The sequence below is a fragment of the Ambystoma mexicanum genome, chromosome 8 (genome assembly GCF_040938575.1).
Source record: "Ambystoma mexicanum isolate Mex_15411 chromosome 8, UKY_AmexF1_1, whole genome shotgun sequence".
NCBI classification, from domain to species: domain Eukaryota; kingdom Metazoa; phylum Chordata; class Amphibia; order Caudata; family Ambystomatidae; genus Ambystoma; species Ambystoma mexicanum.
Window position 1 is genome coordinate 1428244575 of NC_090929.1, and position 12774 is coordinate 1428257348.

General features: G+C 40.5%; 1 protein-coding gene across 2 annotated transcripts in view; it reads left to right on the forward strand.

Annotated features, from left to right (window-relative positions):
- Nucleotides 1-12774, forward strand: part of MMS19 (MMS19 homolog, cytosolic iron-sulfur assembly component) — a 1998114-nt gene that overhangs the window by 1494874 nt on the left and 490466 nt on the right. The window lies entirely within an intron of this gene.

Here is a 12774-nt window from a genome sequence, read left to right on the forward strand (position 1 = left end):
CAATATTAGGTTGACGTTAGTGCCAGTGTTTTTAACAAAGCCAGTTTGCCTGGTATCGAATCTAAGAGTGTTTTTGATCCATGATGTTAGCTGTTTAAGTGGAAGGGTAGCGAATATCTTGCCTAGCGGGTCCAGTAGAGCGATGGGACAATAGTTAGCCAGAGATTTACGATCGCCCTGCTTGAAGATCGGAATAAACATTGCTGATGGCCATGTAGATGGAATAATTGTAAGCATATGGATGCCCAGATATCAGGATTTAATGATGGCATTACATAAGCTGTCCGGCCCAGGAGCTTTTGATGTATTCAGCTTTGTTATTACGGCCCAAATTTCATCTAGGTCATTCAGGACTGGCCAGTTAGTTTGTTCTCTGGATAGTGTCCTGTAATTTTTGTCAGTCTGCGATTTATTGTATAATAACGCAAAGTGCTCTAACCAAATTGATTCTGGGATGTCATGTGACAACTGATCCTGTTTTTTGGTTTGAGTGTTTAATAGGTTCCACAGGTCTTGCGTATTATTATTTCCTAAAGCTTTTAGCATTAACTTTGTCATCATTTTGCCTCATGAGCATCTTAGTGGATTTTATCCAGTTTTTGTAGCGGCGTTTTGCCTTTTTCATATGTTGGAAATAGTGAAGTTCTTTTGTCTTGTGGGTTATTTTCAATTCTCTCCTTAATTCTCGTTTCTTTTCTACAAGTTCAGGATAGTAGGCATGTGTGTGTGTTTTTCTTGGATTGTGTAGTATAATTTTTGTTGGAAAGGTTGTAGCATCCACTCATAATTTAGTTTATCTGGGCCGGCATGTCTCATGTTCTGTAAAGACTGTATTATAGTGTCTAGTTTCTCGTTAATACTTAGTTTGTTCAGACCTGTATTAATCTCCATCTGAGGTAGTATGATTTTTTCTTTGTAAATACATGCCAAGTTCCATTGGATACTGATGATGTGATGGTTGCTACTTAATGTTGTATTCTGAAATTTGACATTATGATTAATTATTTCAGGTGAGGCGTAGATGTAATCCAACATGGTATGTGATTTGCCTCGTGACCAGGTGGGTTTATATCTGAGAGGACCCGTTTGGGATAATGCAATTAGGTCCAAGTGTCTGTTATTCATTTCTTTATTCCATCGCTGAGCTTTGGTCGAAAGTTGATGGTAAGGTGTTAGTTCTCCACGCTGAATATTTAGGTCTCCGCATATAATCAGTTGTATGTCTTGGTAATTCTCAATTGAAATATTGATTGTTGTAAATACAGTATCAATGAAATTGTCATCTGTAATAGCAAATTAATTCCAATACAGGTTCATTATTCCAATGGTGATTTTGGTGTGTTCTGTTCCCTCAGGGTCATGTTGGTGTGGTAGTTGCTGGGAGCATTTGCAAATCGTGAATTGAGACCATGGGTTTATGTTGTGGGCTTCTAATAGTTTGATCTTTAGGTCATTTTTAATGAGTCAGTTGGCCGGTGGTTATGCGTCCTTTGTTGCGCTGCAGTGCTGGATTCATAAATATATAGTAGCCATCACAGCTTGGTAATTTTGATATCCAGGTTTCCTGTAGACAAATTGGAAATTAGATAGTTCATTCTTATTGTCATTAAAAAGATGCATAAAACCTTGTGTATTCCATTAGCATAATGACAGGGCCTGGTTTTGTTGTTTTGTTGGTGGTTATTTTGCCCGATTTGAAATAGATATGGTGCTCAAGTCTTATGTATCTCTCCAAATAAAATGTTTTGAATGATTTGAGTGTGACATATTTGTCTGGTCGTTTTATGAAATGTGGTTATCCTTAAGCCTTGTCATCATGGTAGTTTCTGTTTGCCGATGCTGTCTTTCATTTCTTGTGGTAGATGTATCTTTTTCTTGTTTGAACTGTCGGGTAGAGAAATTTCTTCTATCATACGTTGCTCTCGCATATGTACATCTAAATCCCAATTGACAGAGTTGTATTGCTGCTTCCATAACTTTGTTTGTAGTCTCCATCAAGGTAAGTTTGATCATTATTTTGTGTGTGGTAGAGTCTTGTAAAAATTAAACCAGTTTTATCACAGCTGATCGTAAGTTACTTAGCCTGGGGATTGCATGGAGAAGACGCAGAACAATGGTTCTGTTAAGTATGAGTGTATTGTCTCTGCTGTCTAGTCTTTCTTTTTTCAATTTGTTTTCCTGTTCCTGTGGCCGTGGGTCCACAAAAATCACTAGTTTCAAGTCTTTGCCACGTAAGGTTTTTGTTTGTGGCTCATTCTGTGTTGTGTGTCTTCTCCTATTTTTGTCTGTATCTTGTACTGGCAAGTCCTCTGCATCTGATGTCAATTCGATCACTTTGGTTGATTCCCAAATAATAACTACTAAATCTGTGTCAGAGATGTCTTCACATGTTGATCGTTAAATTGGCTTCGACCACAGTGACCTTCATTGTTTTGGTCTATGATAATTTATAAAGGCTCATCATCTTCCAGCATTTGTACCACTTATGTAGTTTGTTCGTGGTCCGAATGTGTTGTTAAATTCCGGTAGATCTTCAAGTTGTGGTTCGTCCAATATCGACGTTGGTATTTGTTCTTTTTGTGGTTGAGGATCAGATCTTTTTACTGGTTTAGATAGAACTTTATGACTTACTGTATCCTGATTTGGCTTCTTCAGTTGGTCTGTGTCGTTGGGTCGTCCTGGCATAGTCAGGTTCCTAAGGAAAGCTCTTGATCCATTGTTCTACCTTTTTGCTTTTTTTGACCCAGTATGGGCAGTAGGTAAAGTGTTATTCGTTTTATTCTGTGAAAAGATTGCAAAGGTTTCCGGGCGTGTTCTATAGCAACTAGTGTCATGCTTTTGCCACCCGCTGAAATATGATGAGATGGTATTTTAGTTCTATCTTTATTGTGTTTGTGTATCGCTTCTCTGTCAGATGCAGGTGTGATGTCAGTATGGATCCTTTCTGTTGTCGTTTCTCAGAGAATCAAGGTTGATCATGTTTGGCACTGGTCGCTTTTTTCACACAGGCATTGGCTGTCCGCGGGTTGTGCCGGCAGGTTATAGTCTTGGTTTTTAAAAGTTCCTGGGTCATTTCTGTCGGTAGGCCCCTGTGGTGATTGATTTGTTGCCGCTAGCAATGCTATCATTGCAGATATTAGTTTCATTTTGTCTTCGCAGTCATTTCTAGCCATCTCGAACAGCCGTGATTGCCACTGTGAGCTTGCCTCTGCCTCCAGATTAAGATGGTTATTTATGGTGTTCACAAACACTTTGAGATGTGTTTGTTTTGAGTGGCCAGCAGTGAAGCTTGGTCTTTTATGGCTCTCACATGCGCTTCCTGTAATTTTGTGAAGGGGGATCATCGACTGTGATGATACCACCAGTAGTAGGTTCTGGTGATCTACCATCATGGTGGGAATCACTTTTTGTTGTTGTGAGCACATAGGGCTACATTGGCATTGTGTGTGTTGTGTGGAACACTTAATTCATTTTTTCGTGGTCATTTATCAATGTCTCTATCTCGGTGATATCCAATGAGAGGCGGGCGGCTCTGGCGTTGCTGTAATAAGGTAAGGGTGATGATGTCGTCTCTGTTTTTAGTGTATTGCCATACTTTTTTTCCCATGTTCTTTTTGCTATAAACGCTTTTTCCTTTTGGGTCATTTTTGTCGTAAAATCATCTAGAGGACAAACTAGGTTTGGACCTTTGTCTAGTTTTTTTGTCATAAAGAATGGAATGGTAGATAGACGTTCTTTGTTGTTATATTTTTCATTCATCAGCAGCTCCTCGTTCCATTAAAGTAGCTGTATAGAGTTATTATTGGTGGATAATCGGTTTTCATGTTGCTCTATCGTGAGGGGCTTCCGGTCGGTTGGAGCGGAACAGGCGCTAGGGAGCGTCGCTGGCATTGGATCTTTCGCGACGGGTTTCTCCTTTACGCCGACATCTACCAGTGATGCGTCCATGATCACGCTCCTATCTACCGCCCTGCTGGGGGCCTCTGAATGCAGCGGCTCCTCTGTACCGGTGAGTTGGTGGCTTGCCTTTGCAAAGATTTAATTTTCCTGTTTTCCCAAGGCGGACAATAAAGTTGGTGTTCGATCATCGTTGGGCTCTGTCTGGTCTGACAGCTTTGTCATGATTGTGGGCGTGCAGGACCCTAGATCTCTAGCCAAGCCCAGTTTGCCATGAAGTCGTGTAACAGGTCCTGTAGGGGCTCCCATCGGCGAAACTGGCCTCCAAATCCGTGGGAGTCTTATGAATACGAGAGCGCAGTGTGTTCATTTTATGGTTCAGCTGGCAGTGTGGATAGCTTTTGGGGGCCCAGTCGCTTCAATAATCGCCCGTATAAATGTTCACAAGAATTCTGCGCCTGTGCTTCGTTACTGACCGGTGTGGATTTCATGCCCCATACTTTTCCGTGTAAGTAAAGGAGAATGTGTGTATTGGAGGAACTGGAAATCAAAGGCACGCTTGCACGCAGTCTTTCCAGTCCTTTGTGCACTTATAACAATCACTCACCATACGTAGAGAGTACAATGTCAGCCTCCAAGAGTGTTGCAGAGGGGCGGGGCTCTCACTGCCACACGCCCAACAGCCCCCACGGGCTTCATGCAGCAAGGCCGTTCCGGTTTCACTTTTGTAGGCGGCTGGTGTCGGTGGGCGGAGTTTGTATCCTTAAAGTAAACGCAAATATGGAATGGTAGAATCATAACTGGATACAATGAAATGTGCTCTGTAGCACACTTCTAGCAGCCCAAAAGTAGATTCGCGCCCTTGACACCTTGCGGGCTTCACAAGGGTGTTGTTAAATTCGGTCAATGAAACAAGGATATGACGACAGTGGGCTGAAATGTGGCACACTAATGGCTGTCCCGTTCTCGTCTCATGTGGACATCCCACCTCCTCGCCAGGTCAGATATCGGCAACCCCTACTGTCTAATGTTCTAACATTCTAGCTATGGTGAGGGCCTAACAGCAAAGGCCATATCTGTCTGACTCCATCCACGATTTTTCTAGCTGCTCCCTGACCTCCCACCTCCTTAAAAATGCACAAAAAGTTCTGTGAGCCCCTCTACCGAGAACGAACACTGCCAAATAACCTGTTCTATGGGATTGTGCCCACTCGGGAGGATCTACAACCACATTTTAGCTCACGGTACCTTTCTGTGAAATGTTTAGGAACTTGGGTTTTCACCCTAAGTTACCATGGGTAATCCAGATGTGGACCCTGAGGCAGAGCTACACCAGACAATGTTTTCCCATTTTCAAAGTCAGTACTCCCATTGGGTCACCTTCCGGCTCATGATCACTTCTACACTCTTTGGTTTAAATCGCCTTCTAAGATCATCTCCCAGTTGCTCAGGTCATGAGTGAATGTTTCCAGAATAGACAACACCCTTTCTAGAAACTTACCTAGAGTAATCAGCACTGGATTCAAGTATATATTCAAAAGCAGCATCCATTTTACTACCAATTTATCTGGGTTATGCATCTTCGCTGCTAAGATGCCATATTGCTGCTTCTGAAATCAGCCGCACTAGGATTGCAAACCGCTGCTTTTAATTTTAGCCACACTAAAATTGTAACCTGCTGCTTTTGAATTTAGCCACATGTAAGGAAGGCATGATATCAATAGTAGACACAGACACCATAGACTCAAATTTCAAAATCCTTTATTTTGGTGTTTTGGTTGGGTTGGTAGAATTCCTAACTGGCCCTATCTCTAGAATGGCTGTTGTCTCGACCATTAAACAAATACCAAACAAGTCCAAGCCAGTTCAGTCAAAATAAAAAGTTAGAGAAAAAATATACTCAGTGGTCAAAGTGTACAAAAAGTAGTGGAACTATTTTCCTTACTGGCCTGCACCGCTCCCCACAAACGCCATCGCCACGCACCCTTCCACGCACCATACAAACCCCAAAACATATGCTCCTCCTGTTTAGGGGAACGCTCAGTGCAGTGCACGTTTTAGCTTCCTCCTACACATTTATTTTAAAACAAAACCATTCAGGAACAGTTTCTTTTTAAAATAAAAGTATAGGAACTGTAAAACTTAATTAAAAGAAGTAGAGGAGCACCGCTCCCACCCACTTCGACCACTGCCTATACTAAGAAAACCTAACCTTGCACTCCTCAAATGACATGTGTTAAGGGAATACAAAAGGAAAAATAGTGTCTTTAAAAGAAATGTCAGAATGGCTGAGGTAACTCCTTTCCCCACGTTCAGAAGCAGGGGTCCTCGAGAGTTTAAGGATAGGTGGATGGCACATTTCTATCAGTCTTGCACACTTTGGCTTTCTGGTACAATTTAACAGTTCAGGCTTGAGCTTCAAGCTTTTGGCAGTCCAATCGGTTCCTTAGGCTTTGTCCGCCTTCTGAAAAATACACAGTTCTATGCTTTACTTTTACTTTGATACAATTCAGCACAGACTTCCCTCTGCCAGCCTCAAGCCTAACTCTCTTTGTGAGCATTCCCTTCCTCACGTTTTGTCTTTATTAGTTTTGTCTTCATTATCCTTATTATTATTTTTTTATTGTTGCATTTATGGTACAAAAAATACCTTACACAACAGTTTCAATCAGATTTACATCAACAAACCTTTAAGCATTAAGTTACTGAAAAATGTCTAAAATTATAAACACACAGGACAAGGTTCACATAACTGAATTAAAACATAGAACATCATCTAAAATATTTGTGACAAAAAAATGTAGGCAGTATAACAAAACCAGAGTTCCAATTCAACTACATTAATACTGATTTACACCACTTTGCTTAAAATAACTTCTCCTTGAGTCATAACAATTGATATTTGTTTGAGTATTTGTTTTAAAAATGTAACTAAAGATAAAATTAAGGACATTTGTGTACTTGTCATCAGTCTATTCCATCAAAATACACCATTAACATTTTCAGTTCAGTGCACAGGAGATTTAAAATGTTTGATTCTGTATTTTGTTAGTCCAGTACAATCAATAACTAGATGAAAAAGTGTCTCAGTGTAATTTTCTGTGAAAATTCTGCAGGATCCAAGTTGATGTGAAATATTCAGTTGAGGTCCTACTATTTCAAGTGTGGACAGGCAACTCAATCTCAAGTTCATATACCATTGCCGGGACATGGCAGATGGTATTTATTTTAGATAACGCCTCATCTTTCTGGCAGGGATATACATTGTCCCCTGGATTGTCAATATTTTCAGTCTCTGCCAATCATCAATATCTCAAATTCTATCCCATTTTTTTTAACCGATTTTCTTTAGAGCCAACTGAGTTGGAATTTTGTCTATATCCATTAATGAAATACAATTCTGACACCTCTCTTTAAAGCTTTTGATAAAATAGTTTGTTCTACCATCCTTCATTTGCTTCAAAGTGTGGGCTATGCTCAAGTCCACATGTTACCCTATTTTGAGATATAGTGACAGACTCCTATATATGTATAAGAACCACCGTAATTGGAGTCCTAATTCTAGTCTAATCATACTAATGGAGACATATTTAGGTATACATTGGGCTTCTTTTTAGGACTCGACCATTCAGAATGTCTAAGGTGTTCCTATCTTTAAAAAACATAAGCTCTGTGCCATACAAGACCATAGGAGTCGCCTTAAGACTAAAAGATGGAATGAAGGGGACTAAGGAATAGGTGCAAAAGCATCTATAGATGATTCTGATCATGGAGGTACATGTTCTTACTTTTTTGTCTAGCCTCTTTCTCCACTGTATGGATACATTTTTGTTTGCAAACAGAAAACCTAGATAAAAGAATTGGTTTGTTTCTTGAATTCTATCTGGTTTTCTCTTCATACATAGCTCTTTTTAACCTTTTTGTTAGAAAAAACTATTATCTTTGACTTAAGCAGCGAGTGAGTGTTAGGTTGTTCTCCTCCAGATACTTAGCTACTCTGTCCAAAGCACGCTGAAGACCTGCTTGTGTAAAATCAAGAAGGAGCAAATCATCCGCAATACAGCTAGTTCGTAACCCCCCACATCTTTGGGGGTACAGAGACCATTCTTTACTATGTTCCCATAAGTCTGGCAGATATAGATTGAACAATGTAGAGGCTACCACGCAAACTTGTCATACTCCTTTGTTTATTGCAATGTTTCTAGAAAGATCCCCCTCCATATTTAATCTTATTGTCACACTGTTGTCAGCATGGAGTGTTCGAAGTGTATTTAACAGATCATGTTCCATTCACTGATTTAACAATTTTTCCTATAGAATTTCTTGCTCTACATTATCAAATGTAGCTGAGAGGTCCAAAACTGCCACATATAGTGTCCTCCCAGTCTTACCTTCTGCCTGAGCTAAACATGATGATAAAGTAAGCACACTGAGGATAGCGTGCTATCCCTTTCTGTATCCATCTGTAAGGGGCTCAAGATGTTCCTCCTTTCAATCCATTTGATAATTAACCTCCGGAGAATATTAGAAAACATCTTTGAGAATGAAGGTATACTCCTCATAAACACGCAATATCCAATAGACCAAATAATGGACACACCCCGTGAGGGAATGAGACCAGGAGATTCATTGCAAGCTAAACACATTTATATAAGAGAGAGTGTGCATTCAGAGAACTCTGCTGCCCGAGAGCGCTCTGCTGACAGATACACAGGCAGCACATTAAAAAGGCACCAAGCATCAGCTGTGACATCACATTTAACTAACAAACTATGAGAATCGATTGGCTAAGTATGTACACTAATCACAACTCCATATGGGATGCCTGGGTTCCATTTATTGCTGTCTCTTTGTCAGTCACAGTGCACGTGGTCAGCTGGGCTCATCGTCGCGATTAATGTCAGGGCAGAGAGGCGCTGCAATGCTATCTAAGCTAAACCATAGGAACTGATTGCATAAGAGTAATGGCAGACATAACAATCATTGCATGAATGGAGGTACTTTCTGGTCATTGGCAGAAATACTGGCATTCCCATCCTTGTACTCAAGGGTTCATAAAACACGGTACCCCAGATCCAGGTGTCAGTCTTTTGCGTTTTGATCTACCTGATGCCTCATGATACAGATGGACATTTGTTAGTTTTGGGGAGGACATATTGGTGCATAGGATTATGGCTATGGTGGGTGTTGTGGAATGATCACTGCGAGGGGCCAGATGCATATCTACATCAAAGAGTAGAGGGGCGAGGGACTGGTGGACCGTGGCCTGGCGGTGTGGAGGTCAAGGGAGCCTGGGCATGTTAGTGGAGATGGATGGGCACTTGGCGTATGGCCTGCTCCGGTCTCACACAGTGCAGTGAGCTCATATGACACACAGGGATACTAAACATTGCAACAATTAATGGCTGGACTTCCGTGAGAACAAGGTTTGAGTGCAGCTGGCCGGAGGCGGATGGGTTGCGGGCTGTCTGTGCACGGCACTGGGAAAGGGAGAGTTGCGACTACTGAGAGATTGTTCTTGGGCCTAGTAAAAGATGGCGTTTAGTGTAACACAAAATGGAGTTGCTAGGCCATGACAAGGACTTGGTTATTTGTTTGCTGTCTAATATCAATAGGCGTGGATGGTTGCCATGGGGTAGGGTATTTCCCCCCTTAGCTCACACGTGGTCTCTTTGATGTAGGAATGGTGAGCGGGGTGTGGAAATGGCCACCTCTCCCCCAACACATCCATTAAAGATATTGGACGATAACTCAAAGGTTCCTTCCTGTCGCCCTTTCTTAAAATTGGGACTCTAATAGCCATCTTCCAGGATGAAGCAATTATACCAGTCTTTACTATATGGGAGAACAGGAGGATGATTTCTGACCATAAAACAGGATTTAGTTTCAAAGATTATTGATTACCTCATCTGCTCCACAAGCCATAGAGTAGTTTTTCAATTTATTATTCACTAGTGTTATTAGATCCTTGACTAGAACATACTTTCATAAGAACTCATTGCGATTGTAGTCAATAGTGCTCCTGATTGTAGCGTTAATATTATCCCAGAATTAATTCCTACAGATTTCTACTGAGTCGTTTTCCGATATAGTTGATGACTGCTTACAGATCTGGTTGATCTCCTTGGAATTTAATGTATTCCATAATGACCTCGAATTACACTTCAGCAGGACAAGGAAGAGTTCTTGGTTGATCTCGATATACTTCAACAGCTTGTGATTGTGCAGCCAGTTCTTATATTTGTTTTTTAAGGAACACATCTCCAGCTTCTTCATTTGCCAGTCTCTTTTAGATTTAATTACTTTTCTGACATTGTACCTAAATAGCCTTTTTTTAACACTGATATCCTGATCAGCCACCAAATATTTCCTTTTTGTTTCTTCCAAAACACTGATAACCAAGTCTTATGTTTAAGCATTGACAAAGTCTTGTGTATCTCAAGAGGAGAATGCCTCCATTTTTTCTCCTTAATATCAATGGATTTCCACCAAGCCACAATTGCCTTATTAACTTGTTATGGTTCTTCCCAAATTGTGAGACCCTATTCCCAGCTTCATTTGTAACTAAACGTAAACACTGGGTTTGAGAACCAGCCCTCTTACCAGTAGGAACTAGAACTGTTGCTAGCAGCATAGCTTCATTTTTCTTACCTGAAGAGGTTATGTGAGGGATTTCACAGTTTGCTATATACATGTAATCAATTGTCGATTTGCAGGCCATTCCAAAACAAGAACCTGCTGGTTTTGGATAAAACAGTGTGTTCAATTGGCAGAAACCCTGCCTCGCCAACGAGGTGGACCAAATGCATCCATTGCTCCGTCTGGGCTCCTGGAGCTTGTGCTTTGAGCAAGCAGGCATGTCTGTCGACTTATCTGTATTTTTTTCCTGTTGGGATCTATGCAAGGACAATAGCTATTGAACTCCCCCCACCCCCCACCCCCCAGCCCCCTTGATTATTTGCTTCTCTGCAGCACTGGTAGAGTTCACCAATGCAATATCTATCTCATTGTTCAGAACCTCAACATCCTCATTGGTTGCATTATAGTAGATCTTGATCACTAGGATAGAGACATTGGTTTAATTAGATTTCTGGGAAATTGTAGTCCATAACAATGAATTGCATTTGTTTTCTTCACGGTTCAGGAGAGAATTTGAACAGGTAGGAAAGCAGTGCCCATCCGGCAAGTTCCAACTCAATAGTGACTTGCATCCCCCCACCTTTACTTTCTAGGCATTTTATATTCACCTTGTCTGTGATGTCTTTGCATTTGTTTGTCACTTCCTCTAACAAAGTTCTCCATGGCAGTTCTTAACAATTTTCTTGACCAATGGTGAGTGGAAGTGGACTTCACATTTCTCAATTCACTACGGTCAATCAAATGGAGAAACCTTCAATCTTTTGACGATATATTAGAGTGTTCTGGTAGTAATGACAGTAAAGAGACAATTCTTGACCTGATTAAAGGCACTTTTTCTTCATTTTTCATTACTGATTCAAAAACAATAGATAGTGACTCAGCAAACTGCTTCAACATTGAGTTTTTTACCATCTGTGTTCCGATTGTTGTTTCCTCTGTTGTTTTATCCCTTGTTTTATTTTTCGTCGTATTCAACTGAACTTGATTACCTATCAGATTTTGACCATCAATGTCACTTGTACCATTCAAATGGACTTGTATCACTGCTGCATCGCATTCTTATTCCCCATCACTATTAGTACCTGTATTAGAGATCACGCCTGCCCCTTCTCCTCTCTCGCCCATAGTTTCACTTCTTCAATTACACAATCTCATCTTCATTCCTCATTGTTGTACAAAACCATCTTTTCAACCCTTGTTTTGTGTGTCTGATTCATACTGGGGTTATTGCTCGTCTCTACTGAGTCCTTGTCTTCCTCACATATGGAGTAAGTGTTCTGTCTGACTGAGGTGTCTATACTAATTTTCCCCTTCCCATCACTCTATTGATTGTCAACATTTGTCTGTGTTTCATTGATTATAATTACCTCGGGCATCAGATGTACATTTGGGGCTGATATGGGACAGTACCTGCCTTAAAGGAATTCATTATTTTTCTTAGGAGCTTTCTAGATCCTCTGTTTTTGTGTTTAGTATTTCCCTTCGTGTTTCTTTTTTCTTTTTTTTTATGTCCACGTTTAGTTTGAATGTTACCTGAATTTACTATGTTTGTGGGTGCTACTTTTTTAAGCTTGAGTGGGTTCAATTGCAGTAACTTCCATTATATCACTGGATGCTTTAGGGAACCCTTTCTTATTGGTCTCTTCTGCTAATACATTAGTAATTAAGGAGGTTTTTCCTGTCAATAAAAGTGTTTTAATTTCATTTAAGATGTTTGTGTTTGATCTAACCTCCAAAACAGTATTATACAGTGAAATGAAAGACTGTAAAACCAGATTCAATGCAATGAGTGGACTACCATGAATCCCTGCTACATTTTGCAGTATTGGTTTATTGTCCAGAGCCGCTGGACCAGTAATTCTCCCACTCCTGAGATGGTCTTGAGGCGTAATGAAACGTTAAGCATACGTTTCTTCACTTAAATGGGATGAATTGACAGAATCTGCATCATTGTTAGCATCTCTCACATGCATATTAGACGAATCAAACATTATAGGTATGCACTTAGGCGAGTGGAAGATATTTCAAGTGCCTGAATTTCATCTTCCAGGCTTACACATATGTCCATTAGAGAAAGGCTAGCCCGCCTTTCTACGTCGCTTAACACAGGTCCAGAAATATTGCATCTATCTTCCAGCTCATTTCCATTAACTGTCGTTCAAGAATTTGATGGGAGTGTGGCCAACAGTGATAGCTTGAGTAAATGTTTTTCTCAATACCTGTGGATAAAAAGGTTAT